Consider the following 12,107-nt stretch of genomic DNA (forward strand, 5'->3'; position numbering starts at 1 on the left):
TAGCCTCCAATCATTGGCACAACTTACACCACTGCATTTAATCCTTGGATTTTCCCACATATACTCGTAAATAAGTATTCCTCAGACACTGTGACATCGTAATCCCTTTTCCTGTAAATCCCCGGGTGTCTGTCCGATCTGTCAAAATAAATGAGGCAATATCTCAAAACTGGCCAAACACGTCTTGAGCTTTTTGCACCTGCTTTGTGCCAATTATTCGCTCTTTATCAATCCTCTTCCAGCAATCCGTCATCATTCCATAAAACAGAAAATCAAAGCGGTACTGAGAGACTGCAACAGTTCCTGTAGATGTCACTTGTCGAGAACACTTTAACTTATCATTACCTTCAAAGCCGTTACTAATGTAGTAAATTCTGACTAATTGGTCTATTTATTCATGCCACTTACCTGGCAAAGCTGAAAGTTCCACTCAATTTAGTCCCTCGATCGTTGACCCCGTATACAGGTTGGAACCACATACAGGACGGACTCAAACTTTCTATATACACATAATGAAGTCTCTTAGCCAAAGCCAAAGCTTTGAGCGCTGCATATCAAAACAAGCAAACATTAAAGGGCCTTTATTTTTCGATTAGTCCATAATCGGTCTGAATTGGCGACCGTTGTCCATTTTCCCCTTTGGGGGAGCTTTGAACATAAGTTTCCCCCCGGCCGGGCTGGAGTGAAGTTGGTCACAGGCGAAAGCCAGGCCTGAATTATTAAGAAGAAATCATTGCCGGAGCTTGTAAAGGACTGGCCACTTTAACCACTAATTGAAACGTGAATCGTGCAAACAAGCCGGAATTGGTATTAAAGGGATTTTCGTCGCAGCAGTGAACGGTTTTGAGCTTAATTTGTACCTTGTGCAAGTTTTAGCAGGCCTTTTTGCATATAGTCGAGGACCTTATTAAAAACCTTGGGAGGGGTCTCTAGGAAGATGTATTATAGCGCGTTTTTAAATAAAAATTGTTTTTTTTTACTGCGACTACTCGCCAATGTGTTTTTGGGAAAATCTTCGTGCTGGGTCTTAAAAATAACTTCGAAAATTTCGAACTTGGTAGTGATGAGTTTGTGAGCGTGCCGGCAGGAAGGGTCATTAACAACATTAAAAACAATTTTTTTTTTTGAAACTCTGAAAAAATTTTTTCCCAAATAATTAGAGTATATGGATATTGTTGTATCAATTTCAGTTAAATCTTATTTTCCCTGGAAGTCAGAATTTTGTTTTTTGGAAATAAATAATGAAATTATAAAAGTTACAAAGCAAGACTTCGCATATTCGGTCTTGGTTCCTGCTTCCTTGTCCCTCAAAGAATCAGGGAAAAATACAGCAGACACTCGATAACACAACCACTCAAAAATGAAAATATTGCGTTAACGTAAACATAAACTTCGCTAACACAAAATCAAGCGGAACGCGCGATTACGTAAACAATGTGTGTGCTCGATGACGTCAACAGTTCTTGACGGAATCCAAAATAAAGTGAATGAAAATAGGAAAAGCAAAGAATCTGGGCTCATTTAAAAATGTTGTTCCTCCTGTTGATTATGACGGGTCAATACTGCTTGGATAACTAGCACTATAAGCCTAAAATGGTTCCAGAAGCGCTTTTTTACCCTTGAAGTGTGACAATGAATTTGTAATCACATATGTGTAATTTAAGGATTATTTGGTTTGTAGGTTAAAAAAAAACCTAAAAAGAAAACAGAAACTTCCAATAAAAGCGATATTCCTATTAAATAATGCACCAAGTCATCCTCCAAAGCAACAACTGCGGAGCGAAGACGGGTAAATTTTTGCTATGTACAGGATGTTTAAGAAACACGCGACAAAATTTAACGGGATGATTTCTCAGGTCATTTTGTGAAAAAAGGGCCCTATAAAGATAGGTTCGGAAATATATTGTTTCCAACATACGGGATGTAATTTCTTTTTAAATAACGGTTTTTGAAAAATAATTCGTATATCTCTTTAACCGATTTTTTTTTTATTTGGTGGCTTTTTAACTTCTTAAAAATCAACAAAGCACAAAATATTCGTAGGAAATAAGGCAATAAACCCTTGAATTTTTTGAAAACGTTTTTGCGTGACACATGGACATGCAATAAAATTGTTGTTATTGTTTATCTCGTAAGCGAAGCAAGATATGGCAACAAGTCAAGAGACAAAAAAGTTTTATTTTTAGTTGCTTCATCTATAAAAAATATCTAAATTTAATTAAAGTCGGTCGTATACCTTAATTTGTTAATAAATCTGGTTAAGGTTTCCCCCCTTTGACGTAACAGGAGTTAATAATTTTAATCTAGTTAGTGTCCAATCAGCCCCTGATTGGAACAGTCACAATTTATTTGAATTATTTTTCAAAAACCGTTATTTAAAAACATTATTTAACACTCTGTATGTTGAAGACAATACATTTCCGGCCCTATGTTCATAGGAACTTTTTTTCATAAAATAATCAGAGAAATCACCCCCTTAAGTATTTCCGCGTCTTTTTTAAACTCCGTATATATACCTCCTATCCTAACTCCGTTAATACAACCTATGACTAGAACGTAATTGCACTCACCAAACTACACTGCCGAAAATTTCTACTTTGGTCTTTCTTTTCAAAAAATCCTGAAAATATATTTGAGCCTTTAAAACAGTTAACATTACGAGAAGCTCTTTTAAATTTGCATATAGCCTGGAATGCAGTTAATCAGCAAACTATTCAAAAATGTTGTAATTTTTGTATATTTTTGTACCAGTGATCGTGATGAAAGTGATATGCCCTTAAGGGTAATTAGGGAACAATCGCGATCCAATGCTGATGTTCTTGTCAGTACGTCATTGGATGTTCTTTATTTATTAAAAATAGTGAATCGAAACATTATTTGCACTCCAGCTGATACTTATTTATCGAACGAAGACAAGCAGATGAATGGTGTTAATAAGAAGGAAGATATGGATGATGAGGACGAAGAGGTTGTTCCCATTAAAGTTAGAAGTGTAGTGCCTGATGTGCAATCTATACAAATTGTTAACGAAATTTTAGATTGGGCTGAAGACGAAGTGTATCATACACGGGTATTTTAGTTCTTCATAGGTTACAGGTGCAGGCACAGGAAGACAATGCTGAGCGCCAATTTACGCAGGCTAAAATTGCATATTATTTTTCCTCTAATTAAAAAATGTTTATCACTATTAGAATATTGTTTATTTTGTTATATATATGGATTAAACCTTCCTTTAATAACTGGTTTATTATTTGTATCAATCACTAATGTAAACATTTCGATAATGTGAACAGCGAGCGTCTACTGTATAGAGATATTGTGCGGCCACCTTATTCTCCTGACTTGATGACATCAGATTTTTTTTTGTAAAACGTAAGAAGCGTAAGAATACGTGAAACGCAAATTCTATATTAATTCTATGGAATTTCAATGGAAGGATGTAACGGATAATATGTTGGAAAAAAAATCAGAAAAATTATGAGCATCTCGAGTCAATCCAATTGATTTTTTAATTAACAGGGAGTCTCCTAATGGAGCGAGGGAACGCGACATACATACCTGCGTAACCTGGACAGTCTTGGATAATTTCCTTTTGCGATCTAACCGCTTGACGAATCCCAATTAATCTATGTTGATGGTGTTTTTTTTTCTATCGAGGTTAAGTTTTATCCATTAAGAGTGACTGTGTTATCCAAAACAACACGGAGAAACATTACTCAACATACGTCTTGAAGCAGAATTTATTCTTTAACATACCCTCATCAAATTTTATATCTCGCGAAATCACCAAACTGTTTTTCCTGTACAAGGCATAACCAATTTTGTTCTTAATCCAATTTGGTACATGAAATAAGGTCTCAAAAATTCCATTCGAGAAGAGCTTTAAATTCTAGGAATTTCTCGGTCCCGTGTCCATTACGTTTAAAGCACTTCTAAAAGAACAGTGGAAACTTCAAGAATTTTGTAGGAAAATTTAATCTTCAGTCGGGCTAATAAAATCCAATACAATTTGCAGAAAATCGTTGAAATTATTGGATTGAAAAAGCTGTACCTTCGAAAACATCTTTTAAAATTTAATAGAGAATACTTAAAATCCAGAGATCATTAAAAATCTACGGTGCAAGTATTTCTCTATCCAGAATTCAAAGTAAAAGTTAGAAAATTTCGCATTTTTGACTGGTAGGTAAACAAATTATGACAATTTGGGAAAGAACATTCATTTTTTGAAAGCATCCAGGAAATTTTTAGCGAGGCGTACAAGTGTCAAAAGTCCTTAGTAAAATGCATGTTAGTTTAGACTCCAGCCAGACTACAAAAACCGATACAATTTGTAGAAAATTAATGTTTTACATCTAGAAATTCTTAGAAATCTGCTACAAATAGTAAATTTCTTTCCATAACTGAAGCGACATTAATAATTGGAGTTAAGTAGGATAGCCATTGTATTAAGTAAACCGCATGTACGTCAAGTCATTATTCTTATAATCCTTTTGTCACTTCATGGTACAAATTAGCTTCATTGCCTCGATCTCAAATTTCTTACAATTTTCCGAATCCTGACCTGTTCCATAACCAGAATTCAATGTTTCCTATGCAGTATTGAACTGCGCTCTCAATGTGGCCATCAAATTTACATTAACTCGCAATTTATTTAAGGTACAGTGTTGTCCACGACCATTTATAAAAATGTTATGATTTCCTGCATTACTTCATTCAAGCGACATGAATATTAGCGCAACCTATTATATCGGTTCCACCTGCCTGGAAACTTTCCAATTATTATTAGCCTCCTATCGCCCACCTTCATCCAGCTTTCCGGACATGGAATTCTGTTAAAGGGAGCAAACTTCAGGCTTAAGGTAACTAAATTATCGTGCTGTCTACCGCCATTGCCCTTACACTCTAGTAATTATCTCTCAAATTTGGCCGGGGATCTGGGGAATTACTGACCTCTGCTTGTGAACTACAGACGACAAAAACGATTCTCTTGTCATGACAAATGGTCTGGAATCATAAAATACTCTTCTAGGCAAATCAGTTTGCCCGACAAACTGATTTGCCTGGAAACTTCCAAATATCAGGTATTTTACGATTAAAGCTTTCGTCCCCTTTCCTCACCTTAAGATGCGAATCCAATTTAGGCCCTTGAGACGTTGTTCTTAGGGCGATGACGAGGTCCTGCAGGAACGGGATCACAACAATGAGTGTTTATGATGGCGCCTACTCGGCTATCGTCATGGAAACACCGGACGTGAAACACCTAGGGATGAGATAGACGAGCAGCCCTTGCTAGCACTTTGTTTTCTATTTTATTTTTAGTTCTCACAAGTACTTCTATGGTTAAAAAAATGCTTTTTTGGTCTTCAAGGGACCTTAATAACATCTGTGGTTTTTACTGCCTGGTATGTATATAAGGGCCCAAGGGCGGAGGCTTCTGCTCGCCTAAAGCCGACCTTTAAGTGACATAAACCGAAACACCGACTCTCTCGCCTTCATCCCTTTTAATCAAAGTTTTCCACAAGTTTCACAGGACGTTATTGGACGCTCGCTATTTCTTACGATTATTTTCTTTTTATATATGGGACACTTTTGAAGCTAAACAGAATAACCACTAAAGAAACTTCGGCTAAGGTGTTGGACCTTCGCGTTTTTTCCAAGAAAGGTATCAGCATCCTGCATTAGACAACACGAGAAATCTGTAATTTATGGCGCATTTTAGTGGGAGCTTGATTGATTTCGAGTGAAGTCGAGTAGCTTGGCAATGAAGTCAAGAAATGAGTCTCTTCTCCCTTCACAAACAAGTTATATGGCAAAATATCTCCCTGGGGACAAACAATGATCACAAACTCCTTTTATTTTATTGGTTCCTCATCTCCACTTACTTAACTCCTACACCTGAAGCGGAACAAGACTTAGTATTGATCTCTAGGCATTTCGTCATCCCTTTTCCCAGTGACGTGTCTCCCTAGGGACGTTCCTGATTGCACCTGTCCATATATTTCCCCATTTATTCTTTCCGATAGGCAGAGCGAGTCAATCGGGGACCCTTCGTTTGGCCTTTTTTCGCTGAACTGACAGAAATTGTAAAGGGAGAATCGAATCGGTAGAGTCTGATAATGTCACTTTACCTTTAGATTTATTCTCAGCCCGAGGCAGACACTGTGTCCGGTGTCGTCTTGAAATGTTTTTAATTATCTCTCGCCCTTTTTTAGCCAGTTGATGGCTCTTTCCAGTCCAAGAACAAATGGTTTCCAGAACTGTGAATATTTGGCTTCAAGTCACGGACCACAAAGCGCCCACAAATCATCCATTATTCCAGGTTAAAGACCAAAATCTCGCATATACCTACACAACTTTCCTAAAGGATCTATTGTCGAGGCAGCAGGACTTATCCTCGAGATACTTTAGAGTGGATTGCATCTTGTAAATGTTATAAATCTCTCAGGCCCTGCGCTTCCGCTCATGCTAACCCCGCACACATCCTTGTGTGTTATTCAAACTACTTGAGCCAATTTAACACAAAGTTTCCTTTTGAATTCTTAAACTGACGGCTTAAGGAACTTCGTATGCCACAAGTTGTTTGTGCTTGTTTTCAGAGTGCGGGTCTTAGGAAGTTTAAGGTAGTTCTGAAATGGATTATTTTGTATTTCAATTGTTTGACTACTGCTGACGTTATGGATTAATGTCAATCCAGCTTTGAGCTTGAAATTTGACTCATGTGTCTTCGTAGTAAAAATCAAAATAACGCAGAATTTTGGCAGTATGTGACAGTTGAGTCGTGTACATATGGTGGAATTGTTACCGCCACACTGGTTTCAACCAATTAGTTTCAGTGGAAAACCACGATTTTGCCCAGGCCTTGTTTCAATGAAAAATGCTAGCTATGAGAATTGATTAGTACTAGAAATCGACGGTACAATAGTTTAGTTCTTAAGAAGATCTATTTGCGAAATTAAAGTTTACAGGAATAGGGAAAGCAGTTCTTAAGAGTGCATGCCAAATGTTTACATGAAAAAACAATTAGAAAACTGTCTGCTACGGGAAAGGAATAATACTTTTTCACCTGGCGAGGATTTCGGATAGCAAGTTACTCCTCACACAACATTCTTTTTATCTCTTTTTCTTCTATATTTTATTTAAGTTCTCTGTACTGCTCTCCTGGAAAATCTGTTTTTTTTTCCAATAATTTCTTCCATCCGTGAATTCTGCTATCTCGCTGTCGTAGCAGATCTCATAACGAAATAGAAAATAGTTCGTAGTGAGGCTATAGTATGTCACGCAACGTGATTTGTACATTTTTTTCAAATTCGAAAATGCCTTCTAAACAAATTGTGTCAAACATCTACATAAACTGTTTCTTATTAAAAAAAAAAAAAAAAAAAAAAAATGTGGGTATATAAGGAGGACTCGAATAAACAATGAAACCCTACTAAACTTCAGGCATTGTTTTGAACATTTTCAATCTGCCTTCTGAGACGACGTCCATCGATGCCCTTAATGCGGTTTGTAGCCCAAAGTTTTCTCGGTAAATCGTGATTTCGACAACTAAATCCGAAAATAAACAACTGCGTACCTGAGTGGAATTCGAATTCGTCCATTCAAGAAGAAATAGAAAGCGAATATAACCCTTGAAAAGCCTAAAATTCTTGCACTCGGGTATGTCGGTAATGAAGTCTTCTATTATATCGAGTGATTCAAATTCCCTCCTCACCATTGCGATCTTGAAAACTATCAAAGATACTATATCACTTAGATTGAGGCAAAGTAGCGCGTTTTTGAGCTATATTATATGCCGTTTCAAAATTAGGAACATTCTGATTACTTCTGAAGATAATTGAAAAAAAACTAATTTCCGCAAATGGTTTTTAATTTTTTTAACTTATTTGAACAAATTTTTTAGAATAATTTTCACTTCGCCATGGGTACTTTTGCTTCTTTATCGGATGGCGTCATTAGGTTTTAAATACAACGTTGCGGAATTTGAGGACGATCAACAACTTCACAGTTTTAAATACGGGCCTGAATTTTTTATTGGATTTTTTGGAAGTCGTTAATTTTCTGAGCTAAACTATGTGTCACACTTCTATTAAAAACAAACGTAATAGCGCAAAATACGTTTTTAATAGATAAAATAATAAAACACTACTTGGCATAAGTGTTACCATAGAAACAACAGACTAATTCTTCATAAGACGTAAGTTTTGGAATGTCAAAATCTATTGAATAGTTTTGGAACATTTACAAAACTATTAACAGCGTACTGAATTTGCTAAAACATATCATAGATTACACATATGAAGAAGATCGTGACATATAGGGGACTTTATTTCATAGGACACAGAACCTCTGTGATTGCTAATGAAGCACATCCCCAAAAATATCTTGAAAGACGGCAGCAGCATGATTCATATTTTTGCCCGTTGGAACAAAATTTTATAGAATGTGGTTCATTTAGCTTCTTGTTTCCATGGTAACACTTATATCTTAGTGATGTTTCATTATTTAATTTATTAAAACTGTATTTTTCAAAAAACGTTTGATTTTACTACAAGTATGGCGCACCATTTAAATCAGAAAATCAAAGACCTTTCAAAAATGCAATAAAAAAATCCAGGTCTGTATATAAAAAGTGAAGTTGATGATGATTCCCAAATGTCGAAACGTTGTATTTAAAATCTAATGCAACCATCTTATAAAGGAACAAAAAGCCCACGAGGAAGTGAATTTTGCTTTAAAACATATTTTCAAATAACTTTGAAAAAATCATATGTCGACATTTCGGTATTTTTCGATTATCTTCGGAAGTAATTGAAATTTTCCAAATTTTAAAATGACATTTGACGACGCTAAAAAATGTGCAACTTTCCCCAATTTAGGCGACCTCGTATCTTTTATGATTTTTGAAAATCCCAATGGCGAGCAGCGAGTATGAATTATCCTGTATAGTTTGTAGTTTGCATCTTTGGGCGTGCGTTATATGTACATACGAGTTATTTGCATCGAATGAATTTAAGATTAACATAAAATATCAGTGGCGTATCAAATATTTTATGTTTTTGTGAAATCATTAACATTGTAAATTGTTAGATTTTTTATCGTGCTAGAATTGTAAGAAATAAACAACTCAAAGACGTACGTTCACACCACCATCCTTATCCAACCAGTTAAAAATTTGGATCCGTTAGACGAGTTTGTTGAAGATATGCATATTATATCTCTGTCTTTATGTTATTTGAATGTTACGTTCCCTCCACACATACTACAGGCATAAGTACTACCTAGTTCAATACACACGGAGGGATACAAATTATAGTTCAAATGGCAATCTGGCAATCTCCTTGAACGTGAAATTTATGTTTTAAAAAAACGGGCCGCCCTCCATAATCTACTCCCCTGTATATTAGCATCAAACAGAGCCCGTGCCAGCTTACAACCTTTTCGATATTAGCGGGAACTTCCCCAAAAGCAGAAACCGAGTTTTATCCTTCATTTTCCACGTTATCTCCTTCTAGTTGTTGCTCACCTTACCCATTAACATTAACCCTTTTCTACCTGAGGGCGTCGCAATGAGTCAACTTACTGCGCCGTTATGGCGTCGGGACGCCACAGCAGCCGCTCGCCTGGAAAAGCGATAAGAACTTTCAATGGTAAGGTAAACGTTAAATCGTCTTTGAAAATTAAAACTTTATCTAAAGGAAACGTGGATACCTTGATAGGTTTGGGACGTGTTTCAATCTGGTGGTTCTGCAATCGAGCATGTCGTCGTGAATCTTGGTAATGGCTGGCAAGACGTCTTCTATTTGGCCATAAGTTTATGACCTAAAAGGCAGCCAGTTGGTCCGTTAAAAGCCCGTGACATGTAAAATATATTGACAAATACACCCTTTTTGCGCTTCCTCGATATAAACATCTTCGATGTGTTTACTCGCAAGAACACTCTTAAAATAAATAGACCTGGAAATAGCAAAACGTGGAAGAAAACTCCATTTACACTGGCTGAGCGAAATTATCAGCGGAATAATCTTAATTTTGGCAGACAATCGGTCTAGATTAGAGGGGCATTATCCACCTTGTCTTACCTCTCTCCGAGGAGTTAATTTGCGGACCTAATTCTCGCTTCTTCGGTTCCCCGTTTAAATTTCGTTAAGCAGCCCTTGAAGCAGCAGGAAAGAGGAGAGTCTTCCGAACTGAATAAATTAAGTGGCCGAATTTCTTGTTTAACATACAGTGATCGATCGTACCACTTAGACAGGCTTATTTTTGGCAACAGACTCTGGCAGACACATTACATTACTCTTTACTGGAAAGGTGGGTCCGCAAAACGACCTGTTTGTTTTGCTGGAAACGAGATGAATCCGAGATAAATATTTTATACGACTCTCCGCTGTCTCTTTCTACAGTTGTAAATAGAATTTCAATGAGTTGTGCAGTCACAAATCACGGTTAAAACAGTCAGGAGTATTTACAGGGTGATACAAATCATTTCACCGCGGTCGAGAGACATGCGTCTCCAGTGCATCATTACATTAAATACCACCAGCGAAACAATGGGCCGTTGTCTTGTGAATAAATCTAAATGGGAGCAATTCACTGAGGCAAATAAGTTAATACCTTCATATATTATGCAAATTGCTTTTATAATATTGACAGTTTCAAGTTCAGTCTAAATTAGTTACGGTCTTGGGGCCGAACGACTGCTTTCCAGATAATTTGTTCCATTCTGGAAACAATACAATAGTTTGTGACTTGTGCCAAGTCGCATGCAAAATAGAAACTCCAAAATTTTATGTAACTGAGAATTTCATTCATGTGTTAAATTTGATGTATCAACTAAATTAAGGTTTCGTCAGGCTGGTGATCTTCGGCCTGGTCCGAAAGAAACGTTCGATTCCACCAGTATGCAAGAAACCGTTAGGAATTAGGATTGATCCCTATGATTTTGGTGCTAATCTGAGCGAGCGTAAACCAACCCGACACAACCAAGACCAAGTTGAAAATCCCACCCGCCCGTATTCTCCTAAAAGGTTGAGCGATCTTAATTCTGATCTCATCCCGGTACTCTGTCAATTCCAAGAAGTGACAATTCTAGAAGGGAAAGTGATCTGAAATTTTTAGTTCGTCTTTTTTGCGAACGTCTTTATCTGTGAGTTAAGCCAAACTCACATGTCATAAACATGCGAGCTTGTCTTAACCTTCGGTCTGTAAGGTTCGACCTGTCAGACCGAACCAATTAACTATTACGATGTAAACGAAGGCGCGTGCGCATATCGCCGGGTTCTCCTAGGACTTCTTGGTCGATCAGTAAATGAATAGTATCATCAGAAAAGGGCGCACTTCCGTTTTCCAGTTCTTGGTAAATTGAAGTTTCGGCGTGAGGGAGCGATGGTACCGTTTTCACACGGGTCTCATGTAAGGACTCAAATTCACGATATGTTTTAAAACGTTTGAATATATTTATAGTACACTTTTAAGCATATCTTATGAAAGCAAACAAAAAAGGCTTCACCGCCTTGTTGATGATATTTTAAACGACGAGGAAGATGAAATTTCTCCGTTAGATGAAGAGGAAAGTTTGTCGGAAAATGAAGCAGAAGGACAATTTGAAAACAACAATTCCGAGCAAGACATTGCGCAGGTTGATGAGGAAGAAGTTAAGGCAATGAATCAGATACCGCACAGATGGCTCAAAATTGTGAAAACATGTTGAATATAAGGAAAACACGGAAACTCGCTTTATGAATATAGTGCCCCATCGACCAGGCCCTAAAGGCAAAAACAGATATAAGAAAAAGGCTTCTGAAATATGGGAATATTTTATGACAAATTCTATATTGGAAGAAACTGCACGAATGAATACATACAATCAAAACCCTACGATACTGGCAAAATGAGGATTCACAAAAATACTGACTTGATAGAATTTAAAGCATTTCGAGGCTTACTGTAGATAACTGGTGCCAACAAATGTGGATGACAAAAAGCTGATGACTTCTTTAGAGACAATGGAATGACGATGGAAACATTCATGCTAACAATGTCCCAACAAAGGTTCCAGTTTCTAGCGCTCACATCTGTTTCTATCAAAAGAATAGAGAGTTGAAAGCCAA

General features: G+C 36.9%; 1 protein-coding gene and 1 long non-coding RNA gene across 5 annotated transcripts in view; one reads left to right on the plus strand and one right to left on the minus strand.

Annotated features, from left to right (window-relative positions):
* zfh1 (Zn finger homeodomain 1) overlaps positions 1 to 12,107 on the plus strand; it is a 286,194-nt gene that overhangs the window by 23,832 nt on the left and 250,255 nt on the right. The window lies entirely within an intron of this gene.
* On the minus strand, positions 25 to 478 carry LOC136345659 (uncharacterized). The gene is made up of 3 exons (XR_010733184.1): positions 409 to 478; positions 200 to 291; positions 25 to 138 (listed from the first exon to the last, which is right to left on the minus strand). It is a non-coding gene; the product is annotated as an uncharacterized lncRNA (long non-coding RNA).

This window comes from Euwallacea fornicatus, chromosome 20, assembly GCF_040115645.1.
Source record: "Euwallacea fornicatus isolate EFF26 chromosome 20, ASM4011564v1, whole genome shotgun sequence".
Lineage (NCBI taxonomy): Eukaryota > Metazoa > Arthropoda > Insecta > Coleoptera > Curculionidae > Euwallacea > Euwallacea fornicatus.